Raw genomic sequence first — 8,064 nt, 5'->3', positions numbered from 1 at the left:
ATGGATGGTACAGGATGGCACTCTGTTATATTCCTCCAATTATTTTGTATTAACAGACATAATTTAATGTGAAAATATATTTATTTTAATAAAATCAGGTTATATAATATGTATTATTGTGATTATAATGTTATCACTTAAAATTTTGTGTGTGTGTGTGTAATTTTATTTTTTTAATTTACTTTAAGTTCAGGAATACATGTGCAGAATGTGCGGTTTGTTACATAGGTATACATGTGCCATGGTGGTTTGCTGCACACATCAACCTGACATCCAGTTTTAAATCCCACATAAATTAGGTATTTGTCCTAATGCTCTCCCTCCTCTTATTCCCCACCCCCTGAAAGGCCCTGGTGTGTGATGTTCCCCACCATGTCCATGTGTTCTCATTGTTCACCTCCCACTTGTGAGTGAGAACATGTGGTGTTTGGTTTTCTGTTCCTGTGTTAGTTTGCTGAGAATGATGGCTTCCAGCTTCACCCATGACCCTACAAAGGACGTGAGCTTATTCTTCTTGTTTGTGGCTGCATAGTATTACATGGTGTATATGTGCCACATTTTCTTTATCCAGTCTATCATTCATGGCCATTTGGGTTGGTTCCAAATCTTTGTTATTGTAAAAAGTGTTGCAACAAACACACGTGTGCATGTGTCTTTATAGTAGAATGATTTATAATCCTTTGAGTATATACCCAGTAATGGGATTGCTGGGTCAAATGGTATTTCTGATTCTAGGTCCTTGAAGAATTGCCACACTCTCTTCCACAATGGTTGAACTAATTTACACGCCACCAACAGTGTAAAAGTGTTCCTATTTCTCTATAGCCTCACCATCATCTATTATTTCCTGACTTTTTAATGATCACCATTCTAACTGGTGTGAGATGGTATCTCATTGTGGCTTTGATTTACATTTCTCTAATGACCAGTGATGATGAACTTTTTTTCATATGTTTTTTGGCCACATAAATGTCTTCTTTTGAGAAGTGTCTGTTCATATCCTTCACCCACTTTTTGATGGGGTTGTTTGTTTCCTGTAAATTTCTGTAAGTTTCTTGTAGATTCTGGATATTAGACCTTTGTCAGATGGGTAGCTTGCAAAAATTTTCTCCCATTGTGTAGGTTGCCTGTTCACACTGATGATAGTTTCTTTTGCTGTGCAGAAGCTCTTTAGTTAGATTAGATCCCATGTGTCAATTTTGGCTTTTGTTGCCATTGTTTTTGGTGTTTTAGTCATGAAGTGTTTGCCCATGCCTATGTCCTGAATGGTATTGCCTATGTTTTCTTCTAGGGTTCTTATGGTTTTGGGTTTTACGTTTAAGTCTTTAATCCATCTTGAGTTAATTTTTGTATAAGGTGTAAGGAAGGCATCCAGTTTCAGTTTTCTACATATGGCTAGCCAGTTTTCTCAGCACCATTTATTAAATAAGGAATTCTTTTCCCATTGCTTGTTTTTGTCGGGTTTGTCAAAGATCAGATGGTTGTAGATGTGTGTGTTATTTCTGAGGCCTCTGTTCTATTCCATTGATCTCTATATCTGTTTTGGTACCAGTACCTTGCTATTTTGGTTACTGTAGCCTTGCAGTGTAGTTTGAAGTCAGGTAGCGTGATGCCTCCAGCTTTGTTCTTTTTGCTTAGGATTGTCTTGGATACGTGTGCTCTTTTTTGGTTCCATATGAAATTTAAAGTAGTTTTTTATATTTCTGCGAAGAACGTCACTGGTAGCTTGATGTGAATAGCATTGCATCTATAAGTTACTTTGGGCAGCATGGCCTTTTTCGTGATATTGATTCTTCCTATCCATAAGCATGGAATGTTTTTCTATTTGTTTGTGTCCTCTCTTATTTCCTTGAGTAGTGGTTTGCAGTTCTCCTTGAAGAAGTCCTTCATGTCCCTTGTAAGTTGGATTCCTAGGTATTTCATTCTCTTTGTAGCAATTGTGAATGGGAGTTCACTCATGATTTGGCTGTCTGCATGTCTACTGTTGGTGTATAGGAATGCTTGTGATTTTTGTGCATTGATTTTGTATCCTGGGACTGATTTTGTATCCTGAAATTACTTATCAGCTTAAGGAGATTTTGGCCTGAAATGATGGGGTTTTGTAAACACACAATCATGTTGTCTGCAAATACAGACAATTTGACTTCGTCTCTTCTTATTTGAATATGCTTTATTTCTTTCTCTTGCCTGATTGCCCTTACTAGAACTTCCAATACTATGTTGAATAGGTGTGGTGAGAGAGGGCAGCCTTTTCTTGTGCCGGTTTTCAAAGGGAATGCTTCCACCTTTTGCCCATTTAGTATGATATTGGCTATGGGTTTGTCATAAATTGCTCTTATCATTTTGAGATACTTTCCATCAGTAACTAGTTTATTGAGAGTTTTTAGCATAAAGGGATGTTGAATTTTATCAAAGGCCTTTTCTGCATCTATTGAGATAATCATATGGTTTTCGTCATTGGTTCTGTTTATGTGATGGATTACATTTATTGATTTGCATATGTTGGACCAGCCTTGCATCCCAGGAATAAAGCCGACTTGATCATGGTGGATAAGCTTTTTGATGTGCTGCTGAATTCTGTTTGCCAGTATTTTATTGAGGATTTTTACATTGATGTTCATCAGGGATATTGGCCTGAGATTTTCTTTTTTTTGTTGTGTCTCTGCCAGGTTTTGGTATCAGGATGATGCTGGCCTCATCAAATGAGTTAGGGAGGAGTCCCTCTTCTTTTATTGTTTGGAATAGTTACAGAAGGAACGGTACCAGCTCCTCTTTGTACCTCTAGTAAAATCTGGCTGTGACTCAATGGCTGAATAAGTTTCCACAGGATGCAGGTACCTTCAGTCAGTTAACTATTTGGTCACTATCTGCCCTTCTTGAGTTAATAGCTCCACGTTTTCTTCTGGGGATCCACTTGTGGTTCCAGTAGAGTGGACTCACCTCTTTGGTCCCATATCCCAGGTCCAAAAGGTCCAAAAATTGTAAGGGCTTCGTCTATTAGATTCTTGGTTTCCTCTGGCCTAAATGGAGGTTTGGAGAATGGGCCTGTGTCACCATCAAAGTCAGTGAGCAAGAAAGAAATATTTGCTGCAGCTTCTGGAAGTGAAAGGGGTAATCCTTTCTCCCTGTAGTGTAGCTGGAAACACATCTCTGAAGCCCCTATGTCCATCTCACCATGGTATGAGACCTATGAGAATGAAATCCCATACAGAGGCCAGCAGAGTGAAAGGCAGAAGAAACCACGTAAATTCTGATCAAGACTTTTCTGAATTCTGTCCTAACTCTGGAGTTTTCAGATACATGGAATTTCATTATGATTAAGCCAATTTGGATGGGAAATTTTGTTACTTATGAAATTTAGTGGCAGGGAACTGATTTGAAATTCTCATTAGAAGAAGATGGTGAAGAGTGACTAATGATGTCTTTCCCACAGTTTCTGAGTTGATAGGAGAATGTTATGTCTTTCATTAGAAAACCTGTCTATGTCTATGAATTTGTTCTCTGAATTAGAGAAGAAAAATCTTTTGCCTAGGTGAAAAAATGAGAAGTTCTACAAATAACATGAAAAGCAGTAATAGTGTTGGAAATGTTTGCAGGACTGGAATGACTGCATCTTATACTCCTAAATAACCCAACGGGCACTTCAAAATCAAACATGATTAGGAGGACTCAGTACAATGACCTTCTGCTTTCCAAGCATAAGAAGTGTCTAGTCTTCCCTCCACCCTCGGCTCTTTCGTCCTTCTGACAAATAATACCCTTGTTCTCAGCACAGGCAGATTCGGAGGCTTGGCTTTCTTCACACACTGACAGGATTTTGTTTATCTTAAGTGAGATATGGACAAAAGGAAACACAAAACAGATGAATGGGCAAAAGTATGAATAAACAACTCCTGCAGCTGAGTAACAGATGGCTGCTGAGCCTTCATGACTAAACAAATTGATCTGCAAGATTTCTGGAAGGAGATACTTGTTAATGTTTTTCTCAAGCAAAAGCTATAGTGATAGAATAAAAATGATCTCATTGCCTTCTGTAAAAACAAAGAAAAGGTTGTTTTAGAGAAGCAAATAAAGGCTTTATTATAAAGTTATCCTTTATTCTCTCATTTGTCATATATTCAACAAACCATTCTTGGGTGCCTTGTATTTGTCAGAAACAGCGGGGTGCTGGGGTTGCCCAGAAAGACAAAATGACCCTCACCTCCCACCCTCGACCCCCATCCAGAAGAATGCTCCCAGGTGAATTGAAGAGAATGTCTTGCAAACACGTCAATAATAATATATGCTAGGACAATTCTATAGCAAAGGTATGAGCACATGTTGCAGACAGGAGTATTTATTGTGAGGCGGGTTAAACATCACAGATGTTAGAAGCACAGTGGCCCGAGATTGAATCTTGAGTGGTTCTGCCCTGACTGACTTAGCTTTTCAGAGCTAATTTTTCTTACAAAATTAGAATAATTATACCTACCCACACCTTCATTGACTCAGGCAACTTTTATGAAATGTAGTCTCTGGTTTTCAGGCACGTGGCACAGAATAAGAGGGCAAAGGAAGAAATGAGTCCCTCTGTGGGAAGTCCTGAAGGCCCCTACCTTTGCCAGAGTCTGTGCTGGGAACTTCTTAGTGTAGGCAGCTGCAGTTGGAGCTTATACACCCGGGAGCCAGGCTCCTGTGTGAATATCCCAGCTCTGAGTCGACTATGTGACCTTGGGCAAGTTACTGAACTTCTCTGTGCCTAAAGTTCCACATTTGACAAAGGAGGATAATAATACAGGTTGAGTATTCCTTATCCAAAATGCTTGAAATGCTTGGGACCATCAGTGTTTCAGGTTTCAGATTTTTTTTAATTTTGGAATATTTGAATATACATAACAAGATCTCTTGGGGAAGAGACCCAAGTTTAAACACAAAATTGATTTACGTTTCATATACATCTTATAAACATAGCCTGAATGTAATTTTATATAACATTTTAAATAATTTTGTACATGAAACAAAGTTTGTGTATGTTGACCCATCACATGAGATTAGGTGTGGAATTTTACGCATGTCATGTCAGTGCTCAGAAAGTTTCAAATTTTGGATTTTGAAATTAGGGATGCTCATTCTGTAGTAACAGTTTTACTGAGTTATGACAATAAAATGAACTAATAATACATGTAGAGACGTCAGTACAGGGCCTGGCACATAATATTCTCTAAAGAACAGTATTTGTAATATCATGATTTATTTGTGATGATAAAATGAAATAACATGTAAAGTACAGAATAAGGCTTCCGACACATTAAACAAATGGTTAGTAAATATTTGTTTTATTTGTTTTGGTGGAATAAATCAGCACAGCATATCATCTTAAACAGCTTTTAATTAAGATGTATTTCTTTAATGAGAAGATAAGCTAAGTATCACCTGTGAAAATTAATAAAATTATCTCACTTTTTATTTGATACTTTTAATATGGAATGAAATAACTGGACTGAATTTTGTCAACCCTAGTCTCTAGTATCTTCTTCCTGGACTTTGCAACAGGATTCATTTTGCAATAGGAAAACCCAAGTCTCTCTGCCGCAGATTTACAAAACTAAGTAGCTGACTACACGATTGCATGGGAGACCATGAGATGATTTGCACAACATAAGGTCAATATCCCGCGCTTCTGAGAAATACTCTGTGTGGCTTTGTAGATAGGGGATGGAGCACATGGAATCTTTGGGACACCCATTTTGCTGGAGCCACAGAGAGGGATGGGCCTTGCTGTGTTCTTGTTTATAGGTTGGTTTTGGAGGGCTGCCCACCAGGGTACTGGTGCATATTTTTCAAAAGACCCCTGTCACTTGAGTTTAGATAATGTTCAAGCAGTTGCTCTGCTGTGGTCAGCAACACTATGTGATAGATTCAACTCCAGAATTGAAGGAATCACCAATTTGCAGGAGTCTCGGGATGAGAGACTTCATAAAGGGAAGGCCTGTGTCATTTAGGGAGCACCACAAGCAGGGCCCCCCGCACTGGGAGCACAGCAGGGCTGAGATGCCCAGGCCCAGCTTTTGAGGCAACTAAGTGCTTAATTGCTCCTTTAGATTTTATAGCACCAGAAAGACCAGTGCACAGGGAGCAACTTGAACTCTCGTGAGGTGTTTAGAACACCTCCTTTGGATATTGCCGTTTTTTTAAGTTCTTTTAAGAAGAAGAGGAAGCACTATGGACCCCTGCTGCCTCTGTGCCCTTGGCCAAGGACTTGGCACAGTGAGACTATGATAGAGATAGGCTGGATGTAGAGGTGCTACTGAGGACAGTGGAGTAATACTTTTATGGGGTGCCATTCACTTAGGGCTGGGAAAGAAATGTGTCACCCAAAGGAATAAACATACAGATGGTTTGGGCAGTGGGAATCCTTAAGACAGCATAGAAATGGCACCGGACTATGAGGCAGGAATTGCTCCAGTTCTGGCTTCATTGGCTAACAGACTCAGGCCCTGAGTGACCCTGGGCGAGCTGTCTTGGCTCCTTTCCTCCTGGCAGGAAATGAAATCCAACTGCCTATGCTCCCTCGTGTCTCACCAATACACATGGCTCTCAGTGTGATAACAGGTATTGTCTCTCTGCCAAGCTTTTTCTCATATTCCCCTTCCAACACAATCCTAATGCTTTGTTTACTGTTCTCATTTTTTTTTGATAAGAAAAATGAGACTCAGAAAGGATAAGTTCTGGGTTACAGCCATGAATCTAGTGAAGGGGAAAGCTGAGGTTCTCACGGCAGCCCTGAGAACCTCCATGTACTCCTCATGTCTCCCCACACTGAGTGCAGTAAAAGGAGCTGAATGAGGCTAACTCAAAGGTAATTCATGGTAGATAATGTTTTCCAAAGTCAATTTGATTTTTTCATTTATTTATTTTTGGTGGTGTTGTTTAACAGCTGGCTTAACAAAAGATCTGAGGAAAGGGTCCAGAGAAATCCCCACGATGAGAAACAGTGGGAGTTGCTCTCTGTGACCTGGCAGCTGGTGTCCTTGCCCAGCGACAGGGAGGATGGCCCAGCTGTACCTCATGGCACTGCACTCCCTGCCAGGCAGTGCTTGGCTTCCTTCTGGCCTGCAAGTACAAGCCCACAGGAAGTGAAATTGGAGAGGCCCCCAGTGCTTTGCTTGGGAGGTCACAATGAAGACCCACTGACGGGGAACAGGAATGCAGGCTCCCTCAGGTTTGGCAGCTTCCAGCCTCACACGTGTTTCACATTGACAGCGAAGCAGAGGTGATGAGAGCGGTCCCTTGACATGATCCCTGATGGCAGACGAAGAACAGTGTTTATTTGTGTACAAAGAACCTCTGCACAGAAGACAAATGTTTCCTTCCCTCATGGTTACAATTACAGAGGAGGAAGGTGATTTTGGAAAACAAAGTTATACATTTTTACTTATTTCAAAACACTATGTTGATATCATAAATACACGCAATTTTTATTAATTTTTTTAAAAAGCCAAAAACTATTCGATGTTATTATCAACAACCCCCTTTAACTGTGGACACAAAACATGTGGTAAAGATTTGTGTTTTAAAGATACCAGATGTTGCATACCATAAATACATGCAATTTTTATTAATTTTTTAAAAAGCTAAAAACTATCCAGTGTTATTATCAACAACCCCGTTTAAATGTGGACACAAAACATGCAGTGAAGATTTGTGTTTTAAAGATACCAGATGGAAAAGCATATTTCATTGTATTTGGAAGTTTTTCTTTTCTCTCTCCATGTTCACTCATTCATTCATTTATAAACATGTAATGAGAATCTACTCTGTACCAAGCTCTGTGCTACTATATGCTATGGATGTAAGAATGGAATGGTTCTTCCTACCACTGCTGGGCAAGTAAATAAATCCAATGTAGAAGACATTTGCTAAAATGGAGTATATTCTTTGGAACAGCCTAACGGATGTGAACGACCTCAGAATTTCAATGCCTTGTTGTGTCCCTGGCCCATCAGCCTAATGTAGCTAATAGCAGGGTCCAGGGCTTTGCAGGGCACTACCATTTTGGGCCTAAGCTCTTTCCACCTCCAGGTT

The sequence above is a fragment of the Pongo pygmaeus genome, chromosome 7 (genome assembly GCF_028885625.2).
Source record: "Pongo pygmaeus isolate AG05252 chromosome 7, NHGRI_mPonPyg2-v2.0_pri, whole genome shotgun sequence".
In the NCBI taxonomy this organism is placed as follows: domain Eukaryota; kingdom Metazoa; phylum Chordata; class Mammalia; order Primates; family Hominidae; genus Pongo; species Pongo pygmaeus.
Note: the sequence above shows the minus strand (reverse complement) of the source record.